This window comes from Miscanthus floridulus, chromosome 2 (genome assembly GCF_019320115.1).
Source record: "Miscanthus floridulus cultivar M001 chromosome 2, ASM1932011v1, whole genome shotgun sequence".
NCBI lineage: Eukaryota > Viridiplantae > Streptophyta > Magnoliopsida > Poales > Poaceae > Miscanthus > Miscanthus floridulus.
In genome coordinates this window covers 77,095,092-77,122,967 of record NC_089581.1, presented here as the reverse complement: position 1 = coordinate 77,122,967, position 27,876 = coordinate 77,095,092, and positions in this window count along the sequence as shown.

Genomic DNA, 27,876 nt, shown 5'->3' with positions numbered 1-27,876 from the left:
GCAAATATTTGGATACAGGACAACAGCTATGAGTGGAAGACTAGGAGCCTAGGTCCAAGCATAGGCATAATCCAGCTTTGGAGAAATACAAGAAGGCAAGACAGGAAATGCATCCTAGATATAGTCAGTAGGAGCAGGGGAGTAGCAGAGGACTCTCTAGGGCTACTAGAGGTGCTCCACAATACAAAGAGGGAGACAACAGTTCTTCCTCTGACATAGATACAGAGGAGTATAGAGTGGAGCCTAGTATAAGAAAGAGCAAGAGCACTAACAGAGGTTCAGATGGTGGCAGCTCAGATGATGAGCAAGAGATTGAGGAGGAGCAGGCAGTACCTCTAGCTCAGCACTAGCTAGGTTAGGGTATGCACTATGGTTTACTTGAGCCACATCCACCTAGTGTACCCTCTTATGTTTCTAGAGTTGACTATCAAGGGAAAGGCATGACCAGAAGGGCTAGAGATGAAAGAAGAATTGATCCAAGGGGCTTGTCAAGGATTCAGTTTGATCATCGATTTTAGACTAGCCTTTCATATGGACTTCTACACCAGTGTGATCCTCGCCAAGAACCTAGTGATTGCCAGGTCTTAGTGGATTGACTGGCAGTACGTTAGAGATTTGTAGAAGGACTCCATTGATCATGCTATTGCCATTTGTGAGCATATAGGGGTTTATAAGATTATGGAGTTCCAGCATGACTAGAACACAGAGGTGGTAGCTCAGTTCTATGCCACCCTGTATGTTGAGGAGGATGAGGGGCGATGTAGTGGATGCTAGAGGGCCAGTGGTACAGTGTGGATTATGATGCTTTCACTGCCCTGCTTGGTTTTTCAGAGGAGGATCTTCAGAGGGACAGGATCCATATAGAGCAGGTACTTCCTCCAAAGCAGCTGGCCTACATGTACCCACCAGGAGGTGAGAGAGGAGTAGTGGGCAAGGTTCTAGGTCTTCACCCTACTTATAGACACATGGATAGGATGTTCAGGAAGACCATTGATTACAAGGGTGGAGATAAGGGAAACATCATAGATTACTCCAGGAACCTGCTCCATAGGATGGCACCTGATGCTTGGCCCTTCAGCATTTTTGACTTTGTCTATTGTGAGATCAGGAGTGTTGGCGAGAGGCCCCTTAAGGGCTATGGTTTTGCTCCCTACATCATGCGCATGATTGAGCAGGTCACAGGGCATACCTTTGAGTATGACAAGGTACATAAGGCCCTAAAGATTGTTACAGATTTGACTGAGGTTGGGGTACCTCCAGCAGGACCAGGAGGAGGAGCAACAGCACCAGAGGTAGATTCACCTGCAGGTGGTGCAATAGCAAGGATGAGCTTCCCCTCTACCACATGCTCCTTCACATTCTTCTTCACATCACCATAGTCCTCCTTCTCCTATTCGCAAGATGTTCAGTGCTATCTTTGGGATGTGCAAGGACATACGGACCTATCAGCAGAAGGAGAGGGAGGCTAGGAGGAAGGATACTCAGACTTTGAAGCAGATTGCTTCTAGACTTGAGCTTGATCCTCCTAGGTCTCCATTATCAGATGAGGCAGCTAGTGAGCCTGAGACTGAGGAGCAGCAGTAGGGCAGGTACGACGTAGAGTTTGCTGAGTTCCTTCAGCGACAGTAGTAGGCTCCAGAGCACCCTGACACTTTACCACTACAAGCTCGTGTTCCTACTCACTCTTAGCCACATCCTAGTGCTGTAGACGAGTATGCTTCAGACTGGTGGAGTGACCACATGGGTAGTTTCTATGACCCATCTGGTGCGGGTGGTTCTCATCCAGTTGGTGCTACACGCTCAGATGATGAGGATGTTGGTAGAGATGAAGATGATGATGAGTGATCACAACTTTCAGAGACAGCTTGCAGCCCCTTTGTCCTTAGTATGTCATTCATGGACCTTTGTGGTGATAGATGACAAAGGGGGAGAGAGACTGATTAAAGCTTTAGGATAGTTTCATTTGCTTATCTTTTACCTAAAGATATGTACTGTAGGCTGTAGTTTCTTGAGACTCTTTTTAATTTCTGAGCTTCATTAATGTAATCTTTTGAGCCAGATTGTATCATGTGAGAGATAAGACTCACTTATGCTTTATCTATGTATCTCTTGAGACATGATCTTTATTTATATATTCAGTGGCTTGTGGACTTGAGAAAATTTGTAATGAGTGCTATGTGTGACATTACATTTGTTATATTTATTTTCATAAGTACTATGCATGCTAGAATGAAAATATTTGATGTGATGTCTTTATATTTATTCTTGTGTGATATATCTTGACATATGCATCATGGTTTTACTTTGTCACACACACATGCACTCCACAGATGTAATGATTTAGGGGGAGTCTCCTATGTGTTTTAGTATGTGCAATTGACATTTGAGGTCATTTCATGAATTCTAACCATCAGCACATATTAAGGGGGAGCCTCTCATAAATCATTGAACCCAAAAGTTTAAATGTTTATATTCTTTTATAAGCTTTAATCAAGTTGTCATCAATCACCAAAAATGGGGAGATTGAAAGTGCATCTAGTCCTTTAGTGGGTTTGGATGGTTGAATGACAACGTGATTAAAGGTCTAACCCATTTGCTAAGTGTGGACAGGTAATAGGTTATCTCACAGGTACTTAATGAAAGCCAAAATGATGCGTTGTTGTATAAACAATCTTGTTCAAGCACAAGACAACAATGCAAATGGAATTCATGCAAAGGCTTATTTATTGCGGGATTTCCATGTACTGTGTGAAAGCAAGCTCGTAAGAATTAATTAATGAGACATGAGGGATTGCATATGGAATGGTCTCATATTTGAAGCTTGCTAAAATTGAAATGAAAAAGATAACAATACAAATGAATGGTTGATTCAACACAAGATGTGACTTGATGGCTTGAGATGGTGAAGATAGCGAGGAAAGGCTTCGAGGTACTAAGCAAGGGTGAAGGGCAAGCGACGGCTTGGCAGCCGAAGAACCTAGCTAGGGTGAAGAAGGAAGTACTTGCATTTAGTTGAGGTACTAATCAAGCTATGATAGTCATGTCAATGTGAAGGATCAAATCACTATTGGAGTGTTTGATGGAAGTGACTTGATACATTTGGAATTATTCATATTTGATGAATGGAATCAAGTCATGTGCTCAAGATGACTATGCTTAAGTGAAAAGATCAATATCAACATGTTGGCACCCTCACTTGATGAAGATTGGAATACACAGCTTTAGTTGAAAGAGATCAACTCAAAATGTTTAAATCCGTTATACTTTTAAATTTGAGTTAATAGGAATGCCGTACTATTAAGAGGGATGCATCATGTAGGTAGATAATGTTTCATAAGTGCTCAAGCCAACCCATGTGAGTTTTGAGTGTTTAAGAGGCAAAAGAGCTAACTTGTGTTTTGCTGGTCTAACAATACCGGACATATCCGGTATGTGCCCAGCAATGGTAAAATTATTGTTCTCGGGTTGGTTCGTCGGGAGTTCCGACAATCATCGGGAGTTCCGACGTCTCGTGCTTTAACTGACTTGGAGAGTTGACTGTGGTGGTCATACCAGACGTGTCTGATATTCATATCGGACGTGTCCGGTATGGACGACTAGAGGCCAATGACTAGTTTTCAAATGCCATGAGAGTCGGGAGTTTCGACATAAGTCAGGAGTTCCGATGGTCGGAAGTTTCGGCATGAGTCGAGAGTTCCAACACCTCACATACTTTAACTCAGTTACATGGTTTTTCAAATATGCCGAGGGTCGGGAGTTCCAACGTGAGTCGGGAGTTCCGACAACTCGCATTGTCACTATAACTTAGTTACCATTGGGGCAGTATAAGTCATACCGGACATGTCCGGTATGGCAACGGCTATAAAACGACTAGTTTTTCCAAGGGGGCTATAAATACCCCCAAGCCTCCACCTTTGGAGGCTGCTGATTCTGCTGATACACATACACGTTTTGAGCCTTGCAAACTCTCCCAAACCCTCTCTTAATGAGTGTGTGATCCAAATAGCAAAATCCATTTGTGCACTAAGAGAGAATTTGAAAAAGAGAGCAAGCCACCACTTGAGCACTTTAGCATATTGTCTATTTCATGATTCGCATTTGTTACTCTTGGACTCTTCGATCCTAGACGGTTAGGTGTCACCGGAGAGCACCCGAGAGATTGTGGTGTGCCTCGGAAAGTTTGTAACGGTCGATTCCGCCACCTCAGAATCAACTAGTGGAAGGAGGAAAAGGAGTTGGAAATGACTCTGGCTAGAGTGACCTTCATGGTATCCTCTTGGGCTGACCTTCGCTGGGTCACTCGCAGCCCCCTCAATGGAGAGTAGGACTCGAACGAGTCCGAACTTTGGTAAAACAAATATTGTGTCTCAATTCGCATTTCATTCGATATTTGTGTTGCTCTTGCTCTTGTGTAGGTTATCTGTGTATATTGTCATATCTAGTAGGTACCTACAATTTGATTTGAAGTTAGAAATCGAAAGAAGCAAGTTTAGGTCTGTTCCACTGAAACCGTGTATACCGGACACGTCCGGTATTGATCACTGTGACAGGCTGTTCTACAGAACACGTGCATACCGGACACGTCCGGTATACCTACCGGACATGTCCGGTATTTCCTACCTGTGCTGAATATATTCATTCTCTGTTCTAACTTTGTATTGCAGGGTTGTAACTTCTATATATATTCTTTATACCTTGTTTACTCTGTGGCTAACTTGTGAGGGGTGGTACTACACTTAATTTGGAGTTTCCATTTTGGAAACTCTCTTTACTAATCGTTTCCACATTTAAATGTGTTAATTTTTAGAAACACCTATTCACCCCCCTCTAGGCGACATCCTAGGTCTTTTCAAGGACAAATTCCAAGGGGATCAATCTACACCATGCTCCCCCGAAAGGACAACGATGCCGCTGATTTTCTCACAAAATTGGCTGCCTAGGCGGGTTCTGTCTCTGGACGGGGTCTTCATCAACGACCTTCACGAACCGTTTGCTCACATCTTGGAAGGTTTCGATCTAGACACACCCCGATGCCATCCCTGTGCTCAGGGGGTCCGACCCCAGTGCCTCCGTGATGACATCGCCAGCCTATGTCACCGTGTTGTCACTCGATCAAACCAACTGGCGAGCGCCGCTACTCACCTCCTCCTCGAGGAGGTTCTCCCACCCAAAAGGACTGAAGCGCGATGGATCGCTCGACACGCCAAGACATTCAGTGCACTTGGTAATGAACTTTACAAGCGAAGTCCATCAGGAGTACTCATGAAGTGTGTCCCCATCGACCAAGGTAAGCAGCTCCTCCTTGAGGTCCATGTCGAAATTTGTGGACACCACGTGGCCCCAAGGTCGCTTGTCGGAAAAGACTTTCACCAAGGTTTTTACTGGCCCACCACGCTATGATATGTAGAGGAGGTTGTTTGCAGGTGCGAGGGATGCCAGTTCTACGCTCAACAAACACACTTGCCAGCATAGGAGCTTCAAACAATCCCCGTCACCTAGCCATTCGTGGTATGGGGCCTCAACATGGTAGGACCCCTCAAAAAGGGCCTAGGCAACTTCACTCACCTACTCATAGCAATCAACAAATTCACCAAGTGGATAGAGGCTAAGCCCATCACCAACATTTGCTTGGAAGAGGCAGTCAAGTTCTTCCTTGACATCATCTACCGGTTTGGTGTTCCTAACTATATCATCATTGACCGTGGAACTAACTTCATTGGGAAGAAGTTCCTGAACTTCAGTGATGGATATGGTATCAGGATCGACTAGGCCTCGGTCGGATATCCATGTACTAGCGGTCAGGTCGAGCGTGCCAATGGCATGGTCCTCCAGGGGCTTAAGCCACACATCTTCGACTGACTCAACAAGTACATCGAGCGATGGGTTGCAGAGGTCCCAGCGATCCTCTGGAGCTTGAGAATGACCACAAACTGATCCACAGGGTTCACACCCTTCTTCTTGGCCGATAGAGCTGAGGCAGTGCTACCCTTCGACCTCGACCACGGCACCCCAAGAGTGAAGGCCTTTGACCACAACCGAGCCACGGAGGCTCAGTAAGACATAGTCAACCTGCTCGAGGAGGCCCATGAGATGACCATCATCCGCTCCACTCGCTACCAGCAAACTCTCCACAGGTACCATGAAAGAAAATCAGAGGGAGAATCCTCAAGGTCGAAGACCTCATGCTTCGAAGGACTCAATCGACCAAGGAGAAACACAAACTCTCTCCGCCATTGGAAGCACCTACCGACTGAAGGACGACAATGACGATGTTCTCACCAACACTTGGAACATCGAATAGTTATGTCGTTTCTTCCCCTAAGATTCGGTCTTACTGCTTTCTTTCATTCAATGTTTGCTCCTACAGAGCACCCTGGCCCGAACACTTTTGGCCCGGGTCGCTCGGGGGCTCCATGGGGGTGCGATACCACCTTTCTTTTTTACTATCATATGGTAAATGCTTTTTCACCCGAACAAAAGGGTAGTCCATTCCTTTAATTACCAGTACGTGACTTTGCTTTAAATATTCTGACCGATCGCACCCCACCACTACCTATGGTTATGAGTAGCCGAGCCTTGTGGGCCATGCCCAGGCTCTTAAGGTTGTAGCCTACGGGATGAATGGGTAGGTGCGAAAAATAAAGAATAAAAATAGAGCTATGCTAGGGTAAAAACAAGGAACGGATGGGACATGCTTCCCCGAACAAAGTGATTCAGTCACAAAAACAAAGTTGCTGTATTCATGGATACACAAAAACATTTACACAGGGGGCTCCCCCATGAACTTATCCTTTACATATGATAAGTACTTCTACTCTAATTTCTACTACGGCTGTTCAGCAGGCATCGGCTACCCGCTCGACCGGTGAAGATAGGGGTTGCTCGGTCTCTGATAGGACGACGTTTGGCTCGGTCAGAGGTAGGGCGACAGTTCACTTCCGACTCAGACTCCACTCCATCTGTAGGTTGGGTGACGTCCTCCTAGCGTGCGCCTTTAGCCGTGCTCGCACGGGAGCCTCCATCACCCATTGCATGGAGACTTGCTCTGCCACCATCTATGAGCTTAGCAGCAAGCTCTCCCCGAGCGCATGGATGGCGTCCGGGCTCTAGCCGTCGGCATACCCGCTGTAGATAGCGGCGAAGTCTAGGTTCGGGTGGTGCATCGCCACTAAAGTCAGCACCGCCGACTGTCCCATAGAACATCCCGTCAGAGATGTGGGCCCAATCCTCATCTAGGACCTCCGCCAGTCGGATAGCGGGCGTGCTAGTGCTCAGCGCCAACCCGAACACCTCTGAGATGATGACCTAGGGCGACATTGTGGAGCTGGTTGAGGTCGCCCTCAAGAGCACATTGCTATTCAAAGGGACTTGGCCAGTGCCTCCGCATTCCGACCAGTCATCGCCTTGGCTGTCTCTAGGTGTCGCTCCGCCAAACCAACCTTTCCGCCCAGTTCTAGAAGAAGGATGACAAGCTTAGAAGCAAGTTAAAGGAAAAAACAAGACATCAACCAAAAGCAGAAAAGGTACAAACCAAGGCAGGTGTTCTCGAGGATGGAGAGCCCTTCCTTCTGCCGAGTCACCTGCTCGCGCAGCCAAGAGTTCACCTCCTCCATCCCAAGCACCCGGCCCCGGAGCACGAGCACTTCCTAGTCGACCTCTGACCGAGCCTTCCGCTCCGAGTCTAGGGCCTCCAAGGAACTCTGGAGCACTGCCTTGGTCTCCACCAGGGACTTCAAGAGCACCGCCTCAGCCTCCACCTGGTGGACCTTTGCCGCGAGAAGTCCCCGCTCAGTGGCAGTCGCCTGCTCCACCACAAGAAGTTCTGCCGCCCGCGCCTCTGTCGCATCGGCCGCCCGATCTTGAGACTCACGGCAGGTAGACTCTAGTTGGTGCTCAAGCACGGTGACCCACCATGACACCACGGCCTCCTGCTCCATCTGAGCGTGCTCCTTCCAAAGGAAACAGGACTTACGGCTCGGCATCTCCTCTAGACCCTGCAAAACAAGAAGCAAGCATGTTGAGGCAACTAGCGAAAGACCAAGGAGCCAAGGACAAATGTAGAAAACCTATCTCTATGATGCAGGGCAGATCGACCGTAACTGCTTGATGGATGACCTTGACCCGCTCGAAGGCCTCCTCGAGCTTCACCCTGGTTTGGGTGAGATTAGACTCCATGGTGAGTCCTCTCCCCCAAGTATGTCCTAGAGCTACACCTCCTCCTCATCCTGAAGGATGAACCGTGCCTTCCTTGGGTCGCTAGGGCAGGGCCACACTAGGTCGGTGGTCACCCTCAACCCACTAGAAGGCCCCATTGATGACCGGACCACCACCAGCTCCCACGATGGTGGGATAGCCGATGGCTCCACCCTGGCGCCTACCTTGCCGGGGTAGGGGATCTCCACCTCCTCAACCTCATGGCCCGCCGGTGGTTGTTCCACCTTTGGTCTGGTCACATCTCCTCCCGACCCCAATAGCTTCGACCAGGAGGGCGAGCCGTGCGTCCCTCCACCAAGCGAGGCTAGAAGCCTAGTCTCCCCCTCTCTTCTACCGCTGATGGTGCAGGAGGGATCATGAGGGTCACCTCCGACCCGGCCTCCACCATCGGCACTAGGATCACCGCCATCACCTCCACTGCCGCTGTAGCCATACTTGCGATCAACCGAAAAGGCACCACCCCCAGAGGGGAAGGACGCACCGCCACCACCCTGCTCTCGCCGCCGCTTGTTGCGACGCACTGCAAGGTGGGCCTCCACTCCTCCCACATGGAAGGTGGGGCGATGCACAACCCCATCAGTATCTAGCCACTATCGAAAAAATATGGGTCAGTCGTACTCCAAAAACTCAACTATGAGATAAAAAAGAAACAAAGAAAGCATACTGGGATGCAAGCGGTAGGGCTCTGAAGCCCTAACCTGTTGGCAATAGGCCCGTTAGACAAGGGTCACTCATAGGTCGTGAGCCATGCCCTCTCACTTTGGTCGAGGGGGAAGTCAACCCGGCTGGCTCCCGATCGAGGCACGCCGACCAGAGCAGCTGGCGAGGCATCCCCCCATTGTGGGTCACGCGCCGACACCGGCCTTGATTATGCGTGGGTGCGAGCCCACTCCTCCGACCACCTAGCCTGCCTCACCGCGCCTGGAGCAGGTGGGGACAAGGCTGGCGACGCCTCTGAAGGTTACGGCGACCGCGTCCGCTTCACCTCCCGCTCGCTAATGTCATCCGAGCTCATGGTGCGCTTCCTTGGCATGGGAACATCGTCGCGCCTCTCTGCCTCCCGCCTATCGCTAGTGGACGTAGCCGTAGGCTCGCGATGCTCCACTGAGGTTGTGGTGACCTCCTGGCCTCCCTCATCCTTGAAGGAGATCACATTGTCACCCATCTCTGTGGGGTCCTCTGACTCAAGCTCCGCCTTGATGTCGCTCCTGTTTTCCCTAGCCCGCATGCGCTAGGCAATGTCTTGCTCCTTCTAGTGCTTCCTTCGAGCCTTCTTAGCTCTCTTCTTCTTTTGGTCACCACCGCCTCCTTTAGGGCGGCTTGTCCGAGCCACTGCCCTCCGGCCCCTTCGGTAGGTGCGGCTAGGATTTATAACCAGTAAGTCCCTGCAAAATGAGTGACTTGAAGTCAAATTATAGGAGAGCGAGATTGAAAGGGACACATAATAAAGGAAAGGAGAACATACCAGATTGGGCAACTTCCTAGCGTGGAGAGGTCCGTGCTTTCTTTCAAGGGTCTCCTGAGCCTTCAGTTGCAGCACCCGGTCGAGTTGGCTCTAGACTTTGTCCTTTGCCAACTCCACCAGTAACGCACGGTTGGGGTCCATCGGGTCAGAGTATAGCCACATTAACCATGTCCTTTCTGCCAGCGGGGTGACCCGATGGTGGAAGAAGGTGTGGAACACCCGCACCCTATCAAGGCCATGTTACATCAGCTTCTAGAGCTCCACCCTAATGATCTCTAGCTTGTTCTACCGGCTAGAGGGGCCCCACAACCAGCTTTCCTGCCTCTCCGATCTCCTTCCAGTGAAAGGCGGGAACGGCGCCTCCATCGGGTTTTGGATGTAGAACCACTCCCCATGCGACCCTCGATTGGAGTGTAGGGGGTGTATGCGGGGTAGGAGCCCGATGAGCTTGGCTTCTTCTACAGGGCAAAGCCACCAACTGGCATGGTCCTAGACAGCTTCCCCTCTGACAAAGCTCACCCGATGAAGATCCACCAGAAGAAGTCCACATGTGGCTCCATCCCAAGGAAGGCCTCGCACACAGTGACAAAGCCGGCGACGTGCAGCACCCTAGTCGGATTGAGGTGCTGTAGCTCCAGGCCCTACTCATTGAGGAGTCCGTGCAGGAACCAGTGCGTAGGGTATCCTAACCCACGCTCATGGAAGGCGAGGAAGGAGACAACCTCACCGGCCTAAGGTCGCTAGAAATCCTCCCACATAGGAGCCCTCAGTGCGCCACCTCCATCGGCGGAAGCAGCCCCTTCCCGATGAAGGTGGCTAGCACTGACTCATCAACATTAGATGGCCTCTAGCTCGACATTGTGCTTTGGAATCATAAAATAGATCTATGAGTTCTCCTCTCCCTCGCTCTACCCTCTCTCACTTAGGAACTGCCATGGCACGAACGCACTTGGCGAGAAGGAAGAAGGAGGAGAGGCGGCGGATGGAGAATAGGTGAAGGAATGGGACGAAAGCCCTCTCCTTTCCCCTATTTAAGGAGAAGACACAATAGTTGGAGAAAGGTGAAGGATTGGGGCGAAAAATCCTCTCCCTTCCCCTATTCAATGCGGATGGCAATACGACAGGACGCGCCCTAACTGATGGGAGGTGCCCTGCCTGATGAGACTACACTTGGTTAGACTAGGCATGGCTTGGGCATGGCCCACCACTACCACACGCTGGGCATGGGAAACAAGGCGCAACCACACACAGGCGGCTCTCCACCTTCCCAAGTAGGACCTAGAATAGCCCAACAATGGGATCTCCACCCAGGAGAGACCAACGGGCTTCCTGAGTCGATTCGAACAGCTCAGGTGAACACCGAGAGATAGGTAAGGAGCAAAGGGACACCCCATGTGGGCCACGCTGACTTCATCATGAACGACGAGCGCAGAACCCATTTGGACATATTCGATAAAAACTCCTCAGGCCTGTCACTCGGGTCATCAAGGTAACTCTACCAATCTCTCTTACTTTATTTTTTTTCTGATGCATGATCATTCATTCATCCATTCTCATACACGCATTCACACATTCATTCATACAAGTCATTCATTCATCCAATACATCTGAAGCATTGCATATGCAATTAATGCATCACAACGCTCCATGTTGCGTTATGAAGCGGTAGTTGCCTCATTCAACATGAGCATCGACCGACCGGGGTTCAAAGGCTGGCCCACGAAGGGATCAAGGTCGCCTCGCATCAAACAGAGCCAGGGGAGAAAAACACAGATGGGCCCTAGCAGCCTTCGCCCAATCTGCTCCAAAGCAGACAGGGTCATCTCAACCTTCTAGTTCAATCCTAACCTCAAGCCATGCCCACAGAATCTCCATCGAGGGGAGGCCAGCAGGCCACCTGAGTCGGTCTCCGGAACAACCCGAGCATCTGCCGGGATGTGGGTTAAGGAGCTGTGGAATGCCACATGAGGGCTAGGCCAACCCCGTCCCGAACAACAGACCCGGATTCCACTCGAACATGCCCGTTAGCGAGCTCACCGAGCGCGTCACTCGAGCCATCAAGGCAAGCGACATTAGCTCAGCCCTTCTGGTTGTGGAAACCATGGATGGGGTAATGCACGGAACTAGACCAATCCCTACCGAGCCCAACAGGGCTTAGGGGCTTAGGTCATCTGACACCGACTCAAGAAATCAACCGATTGTGTAGGTCGCGGGTAGGACAAAATATGGGCGAACACCCCGAACGATAGTCTGTGGCCCTAGGAAAGAGTACTAAGATGCTCAGCCTCCAACTGACTCACCAGTCGGACGCATGCTCGGGGGCTACACCCGTGGGTGCGCTCGAGTGCACTCGCTGTCAAAACAAAAAAAATTCCCCTACCGACAACATGAAAAACCGCCAGACGATTCTGTGAGAATCACGTGGGGGCTTGGGGGCTACACCTATGGGTGCGCTCGCGGGCACCCACCGTCGAGACAAAAATCCCCCGAGCGATTCTACCCGAATCGCCAGGGGGCTTGGGGGCTCCTATCGGGTTCATAAACCAGGGGTCCCTCATGATCCTGCTTCTGAGCAATAGCTCGGCCTAGCAGATGATGTTGCGAATGACGCGCAACTCCTGGGCTAGCCCAAGAAACCTAATGATAGGCCAGAAGGGCGATCCAATCTCCGACCGAAAGGCCTGGCTAAGGAGGAACGACACTCGCTTATGACTCTGGCCCGCCTCTCTGACTGGAAGGCCTGGCCAAAGAGAGGAACGATGCTTGCTTCTGACTCTAGCCCACCTCTACGGCCGGAAGGCCTTGCTTGCTTCTGACTCTGGCCCGTATCTCTGACCAGAAGGCCTGGCCAAGGAAAGGAACGACGCTCGCTTCTGACTTTGACCCGCCTCTCTGACCGGAAGACCTTGCTCACCTCCAACTCCAAGCCGCCTCTCCGACCGAAAGGCCTGGCCGAGAAGACAGGACGCTTGCCTCTGACTCTGACTTGCTTCTCCGACCGAGAGTACAATGAACCTCTGCTTATAGCTCTTCTTTGATCAAGGAGGCCGGAGCCGACTAGGGAACGACCAACCAGGGATGCCCACTCGGTGAAGACCTAGGAAATGGATAGAGCAAGTAGGGCAGGGCGCTCCAGTCAAACCGCAATAACAAGGGTCATACCCTGCACACCTGCAGGACAGCACTGTCAGGCCATGTCAAGAGGATGCACCACAACCTTCAAGACATGTCAGAACATGAACAATGTTGTGGGTGCCGACATTTATCCTACAATATGGTAGGCACCGACATCTTCCATACCAGAAGAAGATGATGGAACCTACCACATGCATCTGAACATCAATAGTGTTATGGGCGCCAACAAACCATCTTATACCTGACTGGCGTGGGCAACGAGACTAGGTAGCACACACACACACACACTCTTTCTCTCACACTCTCTCTTGTAATGCCGTCTCCTTCATCTATAATAGGGGATGTGCTCTCTCCAAAACAGGGATGATCAATTCATGAACGAGTCGAACAACCACCCAATGATTCCAACAAACAATAGATGTTCAAACACTTAACGCACGTCGGAGCTCCTGTCGCACTAGGCCCTTTGGTCTAGAGTCCGACCAGGCCTCTGATACCCCCCATCTTACTCCCTCTCGTTTGTAACCCCATAGCAAACTTCAAGCACTTAGGCTCAGGAATAAAGTCACCGACCAACTCAAACTAGGACTTAGGGCATGTTGCCTGAACCAGTATAAATCCTATGTCATTGAGTGCTAGGCCACATCCGATCACAACGCATGGTAAAACTACAAATATTTACGTGTTGGTCACTTTCTGCACCGATAGGGGGATAGCTCACTTCCCACTCAATTCTGCTAGTTCAGTGAAGTGATGGACAGTCCGTCAGATGCACCTAGATAGTTCCATCAATTCCCTGATTTGAAGAAATTGATTCCAGAGAAAGGGACTTTTGGCATTGGTGCCATTCTTTGGTGTCCTTGATATAGTTGTTGAACATAGTCGGAGAGGTCAAGGAGGTTGATTTGCATCTTCTGGAGAATATTTCTTGCGAGGTTAACTTCAGGTTGACCATGGTTTGCTTGAGTTGACTCAGGAGAGTCGATGAAGTTGATCTGCGAATTTTGGGTCTTTGTCCTTGTAGAAAGCATTAGGGATCTCCCTAAAAGGATGATAAAGTGATCCTTGGGTATGGTCTTCAAGGAGGTTTTATTTGAAAGATTTAGTTGGAACGACTTTGGGTCATGATAGTATGGACCTGCAGTACACCACTTAACAAGTTTAGTGACCTAAAATGTATTTGCAAAGTTCATAGACCTAAGTGACATACCTTGATAAGTTCAAGAGCCTTTCCTGCATTTAACTAAAAAATATATAATACGCAAGTCCAGAGTTGATGTTAGAAACAAATCAATAAATATCTAAATTACAATACAATAATAGAATATAGTAATTTGGATTAGAAAAGCAAAGTATGTATATAATAAGTAACTCATGTAAATAATTTAATTAGTAAACATAGAATAAATAAGTAAACCTTATTTCAATTATCATGTGGATCAAGAGGCAAAATACATGAACAAAAGAGATTGTATCAACTATAATTAATAAATAGTTAAATTGGGAACAAAAATATAATAATAAAACAATATTCTGATTTCCACTTGGGTTGGAAACCAAATGAAACATAAATAAATAAAACAATTGTTTATGTGGAATTGTTAAATGCTTGCTCTATTATAGGAAGCATTTTCAAAGACATTTGTTTTCTATTAACAGAGGCAGACAACATGTCCGCCTTTGGCAAATGATCACTGTTAATTGGCTATTTCCAAAGGCGATTGCGCGACCATTAAATTCTCACCTCTATAAATGTTTTTTCAAAAAAAAAAAAAAAAACAAAAAATTAGTATCTTTGAGGAATTAACCCCCAACCTACTACATAATCATTAACCCCCAACCTACTACGTAATCATAACATCTATTTACCGCTACAACACACACTCATTTGTAATTATATATGAGACGCTATCTTTTTATATCAACATTTGTAATCTTATATTAGAATGAACTCAAACAACTACAAAGTTTTAAAATTTGTCAAGCACTAACACTTTGGTATAGGATGTGTCTCTGAAAATTTTAAAATTTTGAATCTCAAAATATGTGAATTTAAAACAAATATTTTAGACACTAAAAACTTCAAATAAAAAACTTATCAATAACAAACATGTTGATCAGGTTGGCCACTACAAATTTGGCAGACATTAACTTTGTGAACATTCAAGATCTTTAGAAATTCTACATTTTGTATTTCAAATCTATGAACTTAAAACACATATTTGGGACTCTAAACAACTTCAAATAAAAATCTTTTTAATTATAAAGTTATAGATGGTATTGAGAACTATAACTTTGGTATAGACCATATCAACATCTGAGATTGTTTGAAAATTTTAAAACTTTAAATTTCAAAACCCATGAACTTAAAACAATATTGGGACTTCAAAAAGTTTCAAATAAAAAAAATTTAGCTATAGAGTTGCAGATCGTGGCAAGGGCTAAAATTTGAGTATAAAGCTTGTCTTCATCCGAGTTCGTATAAAAAAGTTATAAATTATCTTTTTAATAAACTATTTTTAGAGACGGACATCTAAGACATCCGTCTTTGAAATCGATTATCAAAGATGGGGTGCTCAGAATGGCCGTAATAGCGATTTTTCAGAGACGGCGTCCAAAGATAACTGTCTCTATTATTCGATGATTAACACAGGCGCCTTAAGACGCCCATCTATTTGTATATGATTTTTAGAGGCGGGGATTTGTTGGAGGCCGTATGGACAATTACACAGACGATCTCTAGATGTGTTGGTCTTTGTTAATCAATTAGGTTGTCTCTAAAATTATTTTTATAGTGACATTGAAATATTCTTGCTATCTTGTCCATAATGTCTGAGTTATTTATGTGGTAGGTTCCCGATCATAATGCAGTCGATGGTTTTGCATCTTTTATTATATCAAACTGAGTCGAGGCGACCCAAGGTTTAAGATCGTTTAACTAACGAGCCGAGCCAATGTAACACCCTAAAATTTGCTCCTCTTGAAATAGATGTAAATTGAGTTAATTTTGAATTTTTGTGCTCATGAAAACATAGGAAAATAAAAAATTTCATTTAAAATTTATCATAAGGTAGCAACATGTTTATGCATACATGCAGCTGCATATTTATTTTGTGATGATTGGGTTTGATCAAAACTTCAAAAGGATTTAAATTTGGATTTGAAAATTGGGTTTAAGAAATTAAAAAGGAATTTCTTTTAATTCCTCTCTCCTTTCTCGGTTTTTGGCCTAGCCGGCCTGCTCCCGCTCCCGTAGCCCAGCAGGCATCCTAGCGCCGTGTTGCCGCTCTCCTCCTCTCCCTCAGCCCAGCGCACCGACCCAATTCCATGCAGGCCGTGTTCCCATCTCCCCTACCGCGCAGTCACCGATAGGTGGGCCCACTCTGTCAGCGCTGTCGTCTTCCTCACGTCGCCGACCTAGACTCTGCCCCGGGCTCTGTCGTCGCCCTGTCTTCGCCATTTGCCATGCGCCCCAAGCTACCGAGCCCCCATAAATACTGCCCCGATCTGCTCCGCCCTCGCCTATACCTATCCCAAACCCTAATCGCCATAGCCGGCGCCTCGCTTAAGCTTCGCTGCTCGCCGCAAACCTAGCCCGCCGCCGCCGAGCGCATCTTGTCGATGTCGTGCCTTGCCGTTGCATTGAACCGCTCCCTGGCCTTCGCATCTTGGTAAGGAAGCCCCCGGTGCTTTGTTTTTGCCCTCTCTTTTTCCTTCTTTGTCTGCGCGCCAACGCTGAACCAAGTCGAGCCACAAGATATCACATGCCGCTGTATCCGTTCATCCCCTGCTTCAACTAATACCCCCATCGAGTTTGCAAGCTCGAGCTACGCACCCCGGTGCTTTTCCCGAGTGTTTCGTGGTCTCTAGGGCCCTAGCCGTATGCGCCGGTGATGTGCTCACCGCCGGCCATGGCCTCCACCACGTCGGCTTCACTATTCTGACTGGTCGTGCCCCCAACCAACCACAGCCATCTGATCTGAGATCTATGGCTCAGATTAAAACATACTGGTTCACTGGTATTTTTGCTAAAGAGCCCCTGCGCTTTTATATTTTCTAACCCGTCATCCCTGATTTTATTCTAAAGAGCCCCTTCCCTTTCTCCTATTAGTGCCCACGGTCCACTAGCAGATTTAAAAATCAGATTTTATTTATTTCAATTCGAAAATTAAGTTTCATCTATTTACAAAATTGCCACTATCTTCTGTAGGCCTTATCTTCTTTGTTTTAACTCCGTTTTGATCCATTCAACTTGTGCTGGGTTCATAATTCTATAATCTACATGTTCATCCTACTGTAAGATATGTTTTCAACTTTTAAAATTCAAGGATAGATTTAATCTATTATTTTATTAAAGGAAATATTGTTTAATTCATATCTTCTACGTTTTAGCTTCGATTTGACCCGTTCAAGTTGTGCTAGATTCATTACAACGAAATCTACGTGTTAGTAACAATGTTTATCATGTCACTATTTCTAGAATTTCATAGTTTAAACTCTAACTTAAATAATAATTATGCAACTGGATTTTATAAATAAAATATGATTTGTTTTACTTTAGTTTTATAAATCAAATCTAAATTTGACTTATTTCAATTTATATATGCTTTTATATAGTTAAAACACATGAAGCTTATAGTTTTATACTTTCTCTTATGAGTAGATCATTCGATAGCTGTTTCTTTCAAACCGTAGCTCTGATTAATGTGCTTTTCGCGCCTGTGTGTGTAGAACATCTTTAAAACCTTTTCACTTGCTATTTCACATGTTTGGTGTACTGTTCTAATTTAGTTCTATTGTTTTCTTTGTGTATGATTGCATGGATGCTTGTATGGTGTTTTATAGTCATGTCCAGTCAGTGAGCTTTGCATTGGTGATCAAGAAGCAATTCATTGAAGGTTTGGACTAGAAGAAGGATATGAGTTTAAGACAAGTATAGCATGGGATCTTCCTTGTTGTCCTATACACATTTAATCATTTAATTCATACTACATGTGTCTACCTTAGCAACCGTAGTAATTTTCCTAGCTATTTGAATATCATGGATTCCTTGTCACCTATGTGGTATTGCATTGGTTAGTATGATACTAGTGCTCAACTAAAACCATGATCTTGTAACTAGACTAATGGTATATGCAATAAACAATAAAAGATGCTTTTTAGCAACATGGAATCAGGGGAGCTAGAGCATTGGGCTATTTTTATGGTGCTCTAGATTCCTCTCTCTAAGGACTTATCTATAATTGATCATCCAAGACTTACAGTATAGCTGGGCAGGCAATATGGCTCTGGCTTTAGCTCAGTATGAGGACCTTTTCGAGCTTGTTAGTGGTTATCTTTATTGGCATAAGAATGGCTTAACGAATCGGGTATAGTGCGGCATCTGTCCCCTTGTGTATAGGCTGCGCATAATTGTGCCTATCGGGAAGAGGGGCTCTACATCTGTTTGCCGAGTGAATCTAATGGCCCTAACTTGTTAGACGAACCTTTAAAAGGCTTCATAGTAACCTTGCTTCATAGAAGTGGGTCAAGAGATTAGCTACCTCGGGCCGAAAGGGTAAATCACTGACTCACAGTGAAAGTGTACAACCTTTGCAGAGTGTAAAACTGGTATATCAGCCGTGCTCACTGGTCACAAGCAGCCTTGGAACATTTACGAAATAGATGATGAATACAGATGATATTGATGATGAAGATGCTCACTAATAATTACTGTTTATGCTATTCATTATTCATGTTTACCTGATCATGTGTTTATATGGGCTTATGATAAGTTTGATGCTACTCAATTGCTTAAAAATCATGACTCATTAAAAGTTAATCAGCAGTTAAACCAGTGTAAGCCTTTTGAGCCTCATAAACCCCATGTTATATTTGTTGAGTATGACATGTATTTACGCTTGCTTTATTTTTCACATATTTGAAAAAAAAATCCGGATGGGTACCAGATTGCTAGAGTTTGGAGAAATTAGGCTTGTGATCAACCAGTCAGTTGTCCATGTGGAATTGGAGTCTTCACCCGAAGATCAAAGTTGTCTTTCCGCTGTCTGCTGTCTAAAGTTATATCCTTTATACTAAGTACGTTATATATTGATCATTGTCTTTCGATATTACCCTTATTTATAGCTATACGTGAGATTTGACTTTCTAAGCTCACATATGGTGCATGTCTGGTTTTGTTCTTAAAACCGGGTGCTACAGCCAACTTTCTAAGAGGTCAAAACAACTAGAGTTTAGCGGAGACAACTTTATACTCAATTCTACGGAATTGTTTTTTTTTCTAATTTTGACAACTAACTAAATCCAAATTTATAAATTGAGTTGGATCAAGCACTATTTGGTTTATGGGACGGAGGGAGTAGCACTACTTGATTCAACTCCACGCAAAAGGGCGGGTAGCATACTACTTGGTTTGAATTTATAAAGAAAAACACTATACAGTTCTAGGACATATTAGCGATATGACTAGTGATGAGGTATAATGACTTAGATTCCACTCAAAACTCTGATAAACAGTACCGATACAATGTCTAACAATATGACAAAATAAATTTAAAGTCTTGTTTTATGGGACGGAGGGAGTAAGTTGAAATCAAACCTCAGTCATTGGATCAAGTATAGTAAAGGGCTGTAAGCGGGCTGTATGCTGATGTGGAGGAAAGTGAAGAGGAGAGAGAGGAGAAGCAGGCTGTAAGCTTACAGCCGGCTTGGACACAAGAACCAAAAAACTTTCACTACTACAAAAACGATTTGTAGCAACGCCATCCTTTCTTTGTAGGAGCGGCTCTATATTGAGCCGCCCCTACAAATGGTTGCTAAATGAGCCGTCCTTACAAATGAATTTGTAGGGGCGGCCGGTGTTATTAGCCGCTCCTATAAATGGCCCGATTTATAGGGGCGGCTCTATATTCAGTCGTTAATACAAATCCGATTTATAGGGGCGGTTTAATATTGAAGTGCCCCTATAAATAGACGCCGAGTATAAAAAATTAAGCACTAAAATTCAAATTTTGTAAACGACCTCGGATGGAGAAACAACCAAAATAAAAGTTGTAGATCACGAAAAGTTATGAAACTTTGTAGTTGACAACTTTTTGATTTGAAATCATCTTGTCAAGGAAAACTATGTTTGAATTTTCCAAAATTTTGAAATTTGAAATTTTTAAACGACCTCGGACGGACAAACAGTAAAAATAGAAGTTGTAGATCTTGAAAAGTTATAAAACTTTGTAGTTGACAACTTTTTGATTTGAAATCATCTTGTCAAGGAAAACTATGTTTGGATTTCTAAAAATTTGAAATTTGAATTTTTTTAAACGACCTCGGATGGACAAACAGTAAAAATGAAAGTTGTAGATATTGAAAAGTTATGAAACTTTGTAGTTGATAACTTTCTCATTTGAAATCATCTTGTCATGGAAAACTATGTTCGAATTTCTCAAATTTGAAATTCAAATTTTATAAGTGACCTCGGATGGAGAAACTACCAAAATGAAAGTTGTAGATCTCGAAAAGTTATAAAACTTTGTAGTTGATATCTTTTTCATTTGAATTAGTTTAGGGCCTTAAATAATCAATTTATGCTCAATTTTATATAATATGTGGGGAAGCCAATATGGAATATAGACACAAGTGATCGTGAGATGCAGTGGTAGAGGAGTTTACGCGCGAGCAAGAGGTTGAACCCGGCCGACGCAAAGTGTGCAAAAATCATGAAAAAAATGCTGCAACGATAGAGTGGGTGTGTGGCTATAGGTGGGGACCTCCTCGGATTAAAAAAATTGCTATTTTTTTGCCCCTTTTTCGTGATTTCTGGAAATTGATTTGTAGGGGCGGTTCAATATCCAGCCGCCCCCTACAAATCAATTTGTAGGAGCGGTCTGGGAACCGCCTCTACAAATCAGCGATTTGTAGCCACCCTTTCGTAAGGGCGGCTGGCAAAACCACCCCTACAAAGAGTTACGAGCCGCCCCTAAAAATTATTTTTTACGTAGTGTTTGGAAGAGAGACAACTAGGCCACGCATTAATAGTGTAGATGTAACTACTATATAAATGGACTCAGAAATAGGCTGCAATGATTCATACAGACAGCAGTCGGCTATATAATTAGCCTTACTCTTAGACTCGGTCACTAGAAAACCTGAGCTATCTTGGACACATAATAAAATCTCCGTGGTGATGACATTTTTCATTAAAAGGAATATCTTGCAATTAAGAGTATCTCGGAGAGTTTCCAAAAGTTTACTCCCAATCACTGATTTTTTCAACTCGCCAAAAAATATTGATAGCACAAACAACCTACAATTTCTAAAAAATCACTCCTAAAATAGATGCAGGCCAGTACCGGAAACTCCACCCTGGACGTTGGTGATGCCATTTTTCATTAAAAAAAGATATTGCCACTAACTTGATAGTTCCATGTTTAATAAAAGCCCCTTTGGAGTCTAGGAACTTTAAAAAAATTATAGAAGTCAACTTATTTTCATAGAAAAAGTATCGAAAACAGAAAAAAAATCCCCATCCAGCTATAACCTGGAAAGTAAATCTCATGATGATTGTATATAAAATTAAATAATTCTAGGTCTGATTAAATATAAAATACTAATATTTATGATGCATAATAAATATCGCTAGATTAGTAATGAAATATATATTTAAAATAAGCTTATTTACAAATATAAATATTTTTATAAATTTATTAATCAAACTTAAGATTATTTGCCTTAGTAGAAAGCAAAATTTACATTCTAGAAAGCTCTGGGAGAGGACAGCAAGTCTGGAAGATGAGTAGGGCCTCGTTTGGTACCGCTCCACCGACAGCACCTAGATTTGTTTGAGGCTGTTTTTGTGCCAAACGGGATAAACCGAAACAGTTCCATCCAGGGAACCCCTTAAGGGCCTGTTTGGTTCCATGTGACTAAACTTTAGTCCCCCATTTTAGTTCATTTTAGTCCCTAAAATTACCAAACAGGTGACTAAACACAGGGACTAAATGGTCTAGTCCATTAGTCCTGTGGGGTGGTTAAAGGGGACTAAAGTGCACAATGGACAAGGGTTGCCCCTCAATTATTGCCGGTCCCCACCCCTCCTGCTCCCCCACGCCGCCGTAGCCAGTTTGTGACACCACGCTGTCAATGAGGAGCGCCGTGACGCACCACCACCGAGGAACCACCGTGGATCCGGCCATGGTGGACAGGGCACGGGGCGGATCCAGCCAGGGCACCGTGTTGGGGTGGGGCCAGCCAGGGGCGCGGCGTGCGTCGGGCGGCAGAGCCGACAGGGAATAGAGCGAGGTAGGGGCCGCGAGCGCGACCTGGCATGGCACAGATGTGGCGGCCAACATGGAGCTCGCGATTGGGGCGAACAGGGCGCGACGCGGATCCGGCCATGGTGAACAGGGCACGACGCGGATCCAGCCAGGGCGTCGTGTTGGGGTGGGGCCGGCCAGGGGCGCGGCGTGTAACAGAACTGACCAATTTATAAGAGCACAATTACAAAAGCAATCATCGTAGTGATCAAACCGTCATACTTGAACCCATATAAACCCGGTAGTCAACTGAAACCACGAAGGATTTCAAACCAACTTGCATACAACCAAGACCGTAGTGGTTCAACATAATAAGCCACATGTTACATCCATTTCACAAGTAGTTCACAAGTACCTCATACATCGGAGTTCACATAGTTATTACAACACGAGTTCATAAATAGCGGAAGCAAAGTAGTTTGAGACCATCACACACACTTAGTTTAAATACAAGCCAGTTCCATAGTCATATCCAGCAAAAGCAACATGATAAGATAGCATAGATGATCATGCCCCATGATCTAGTCTTCATCCCCCGTAGGGTGGAGACAATACTTACAGTAGCCGTTATAGAGCATGTCATCTGCAACAAGGGGGAATAAACCCTGAGTACGAGAACGTACTCAGCTAGACTTACCTGTCGTAAACCAAAAATAAATGACATCAAGGAGTATGCAAGGCTTTATCAGTGGATCTTGCTTGACAACCATTTTGCATAAAAGCTTTAATGATACAAGAGCATAACTTAAATTATTAATTAAGCAGCAAGTTATCAATATTAACATGTCATCTAGATTAGCACCTGTACTAGAGCAAGCAATTGATTAACTCCAAATATTAGTAACCATATCCGGTACAATGTTATAACATCATCATCATCATCATTATAACCATCAAGTTCAATTAAGTGTATCTACGTTGCCGCTGCTCAGTCAAGTTCTCACTATCCGAGAGAGGCGGCGACTCGAATCGATTCCTATCTAGCTAGAGAGGTATTCCTAACACAAACCTTGCTTCCCCTATCGGGGTCGCAATCAGGTCACCTTTGGTACAACTCAGGAGTCGCGGGTCTGGACAGCGCTGCATTCTCAAGGGCGACACTCTGCCAGGAAGTGCAGGAATTTTAAGCACCTGACCCCTCGGACTCATGCCAATGTCCCCAAGCACATCCTTACTGCCTCCAGAATGCACACTATAACCCTCCGGTTCCCGGCCTGAGTCGAGCTATTAGGCTTCGCAGTCGGAACGACTTATCCGGCCAGCTAAGTGTTAGGTTGCGTTCAATATGATATGAGGACGTACAGTGAATCAGTCCTTAACCGACACAGACGGGGATAGATCCACACCCAAGACCTCCTTGCCTTGTTGCTTCTTTATCGACATCCCATCCGGTCTCCATTCATTATTAACACATGGTTATTTCCACGATAGCAAATATAGCCAACCATGACCAGACATCATCCTAACTTGCAGGTGACAGGAAATCACCTGACTTTTACCGGTCTAAGCAAGGCTAAGCTTTGATTCGCTCCTAAACCTAACTAGGATTCAGGGTACGTTTACTGGACAAGGAATAGATATATATAAAACAAGTGTTTGCATCCAATTCCTAACACTTAATGCATCAACAAATAAAGATACTTAAAAGTAACCATTTTCAAAACATAGGAGACTTAGAATGCTCCAGGGCTTGCCTTTCAGAAAAGATGAAGGTTGGTCATCGGGACACTCAAGAACTTCTTTGTTGGCTCCTTCTTTGCAGGCCTGCACCTCCTGCTCTACTCCTCTGGAAGTCCTTGCTCGAATTCTAGAAGCGTGACTTCCTCTGGAACACCTATTGCATGCATATGCATAGTATAAGAATCATGCATGCACAAGAGATGGAAGGTGATGATAAAATATACAGCCATGTATAGATGGACGCATGAAAGACACGATGATACAAGATTAATATCTATTTTACTGAGTAGGTGCATATCTCTTTTAGAAAACAAGAACTACACACTCACCAAGCTCTAACAACCTAAGATAAAGTTGTTCATCTTCAATAAGAGGTCTAGCACCTGCAATTAACAAGTTATTTTAATTAGCCTAGCATCTAACTCATCATAGCAACTCATATCAAGCAAACAAGTTATTCACTGCAATCACAGAGTCAAGGCTACAAACAGCAGCAAATAGTTTTACTCATAACTGGAGTTATACTAATCCAAAAGACATGCAACAAGACAATCTAAAAATCTTATAAAATTGTCTACAACTTTCGTTTAATCACCAAAGTCTAATTCAAACTCAAACTAGGTCAAACAGACTGATCTTACAAAACTGACTGTGGATTCCAGAGAGCAGGCAGTTGGGAGTGCTATCTTCCAACTGATATAACTCTCAAACTACTAGGCCAATACCTTGAAATTTTGACACAAGCTAGATAAATAAGTTACCTACAACTTTGTTATTGACAAGATTCAAAGCAAACATCAAATTCACCAGTTAATTTGCTTAACTCTAAAATCTGTCCAGAAAGTCACTATAAGTGAATTATAGTGAAAATAATATTTTATTACATGCAAGAATAGTACTATGAGCACTACCAATGTTACCAATAGTTAACATACATCAAATGAACACTAGAAAACATAGTGGCCATTCCTAAATAAATTATTTTCATGCATTTATTAATTTATTTAGATAATTAGGTTAAATAATAAACAAATAGCCATAGTGCACAGAAAATTCCATAAAAATTACAGTAGCTTATACATGTCCCCAGTAGACTATTGTATAAATTTCACATGATTTGAACAAATATAACATCCTACACAAAAATGACAAGCCCATAGGGCTTAAAATAGCATAAATAGAAAACCCTAGTGAAAGGTGTCAAGCAACAAATTTTATATTTTTCTTAGGTTTATCATAACACCATAACACTGTACAAAAAGTTTCATGCTCACTGGATACATATTTTACCATGAAAAATAGCACAAGAATCTAGTATTTATTTAAGATAAATAGTAAACTCATTTTCCCAACAAGATCATTGTGCAACCAACATTTTTCCCAGGTAGTACATGACAATACAAGACTAACAAACTTGGAATCACATTTTTAGCATTTTCCTAGCTCAAGTTATAGATTTTACAAGATTGAAACCATTTAAAAGCACTTGTTTAAATACCTTTTAATCACCAGTAAAAATACAAGAAACTGTACATTTAATATTTTTATAAAAAAAGTAAACTTCATGAGAAACACAACAAAATTTGGTTCATAAAAATTAGACCTCTAGAACTCCACTTATGATTTTCCCAAAGTTGCATACAAATATGAAAATAAATGCACTATCTTTCTATTCTGAGCCACTAACAGCCGGGACCCTCAACTCAATTGGGCTTACTTGTTAGCAAAAGAAAAAATAGAGGAGCGGCGCGGGACGGTGCGAGATCGACGGAGTTCACCGACGGTGACCTTTTCCGGCGATGGCAACCGAACTACGAGCATCCCCACTACATCCCGAACACACCGAGCTAACTAATTGGACCTAAGATCGGAGCTATCGACTACGACGACGGCCATGGCGGTGTGGCTCGACGGCGAGATGCCGGAGGTGACCATGACTGCTCGATCTAGGGTTCGGCCAAGACTCTATAGACCATGGCGAAGCTAGTGAACACGCTATCGGGGCAAGTGGCGGGCGGATGCGAGCTGGCCACAGCGACGGGGCTCGGTGGCGGAACACCGGCGAGGCCGTGCGTGGCGAGAAGACCTTACCGAGCGATTCTAGCTAGCAATTTGGGTGCGGTGAGACAGTGGAATCATGGTGAAGCTGCTGTGGTGGCAGAGAAGTGATGCGGTGCAAGCTGCGGGCCGACAATGGCGACGGCGCGAGCTCGGCGCTGCTGCGGCTGCTGCGGGCAAGTGCTACGGCGAAGGAGAAGGCAGGGAAATGAAAATGGGAGCGCGGACGGTCACGGGCGAGCGTGGGGCTTAAGTTTGTCTTAGAACCGACCAATTCATAAGAGCACAAGTACAATGGCAGCCCGCAAGCGGTCGCACAATCATACTTGAGCCTATATAAACCCAGTAGTCTGTCGAGTACCACGACGGGTCTCGATAAATGTTCCACAACAACCAAGATCGTACATGATTCAACATACATGTCACATATTACATAAAGTTCGCAGATACATTTCCATCATCAGAGTATGAAACAAAGTTATTACAAACCAAGTTTAATAGATAATAGCGAAAGCAAATTAAGTTTGAAAGTAACATTTGCCAACATAGTTTAGTACAGTGCCAACATACGATCACAGTCCACAAAAGCATATAGGAGGATTAATAAAGAAGCCTGTCCAAGGCTTACTCCTCATCCACAGCGGGATAGAAGCAACTCTTGCAATAACCATGATAAACTGTGCCATCTGGAACAATGGAAAATAAAACCCTGAGTACGAGAAGGTACTCAGCTAGACTTACCCATTGTAAACCAAAAATAAATTGACTCCAAGGATTATGCAAGGTTGTATAAGTGGTTGTAGCTTGACATCATTTTGCGTAAAAAGCGATTAACTTAGTTATACAATTATGATTCCGTTATCAAGTTAATTATGACTATCCATCTCTAAATTAGCAACTATCCTGTGCCAAACATATGGTAAATCATTTTAAGAGCATACAATAGTAACCATAGTAGGTATTGTAATTTCCATGTTTATCCGAACCATCATATTCCATAATACAGTTACTATGAGGTTGGAGCTAGCCAAGTTTCTCACTATCCAGGAGAGATGGCGATTCAAATCGATTTCAACCAGCTGGGAATTTATTCCTAACACAAACTCGGGTCTACCAGCCACGGTAGCCTTAGGTCACCTTTGGTACAACTCAAGTACACATTTTGTGGGTTCGCCCAGCGCCGCACAATCAGGGACACCAAATGCAGGACGTTTAAGCCTAGCCTGTACTTGGGCTTAGTCTGCCTCCTCGCACATCCTTACTACCATCCAGAGTGCGCACTCTTATAGAGCGAGGCCTAGCCTGAGTTGAGCTACTCGGCTTTGTGGTCGGAACGAGTTATTCGGCTAGCTAAGTGATAGGCATGTGTTCAATCTTGTCAAAAGGTCCAACAACGGTACGGTCCTTAATTGGCATAGACGGGATCACATGAGTTAACCTACCATAGACTCCGCCCGGCCTCGATTTACATTACCCCATGGTTCTTTTTCATGATAGCAAATATAGCCAACCGTGCTTCGGTATCCACCTATATCTCGCAGGTGATAAGAAATCACCCGACTTCTACCGATCTAAGCATGGCAAAGCATATATTTGATCCTGGACCTACATAGGGTTAAAGGTATATTTCTGGACAAGGAAAATATATGCATCGAGGGGTTCCAATCAACTCTTATAACCTAATGCATTAATCATAAAGGACTCGAGTAATATTTTGTAAAATACTAGGAGACTTAGAATGCTTCGGGGCTTGCCTTTCAGAAAAAAGTGGGACGGTGGTTAGGGCACTCTGGAAGCTCTTCTAGGGTATGCTCCTCTTCTTCGTGAGATGCAGCTTGAGGAATCTCCTGCTGGTCCTCTTCCTCTCCTTCGTTGAACTCCAGCAACGTTATCTCCTCGGTCGATCCTAGATGCATGAGTATGGCATAAGATATTGCGAATGCATACTTGCTGACAAGTATAGTATGATGATACATGATGAATGGATTCTTAACAGCATGGTGTTAACGTACTAAC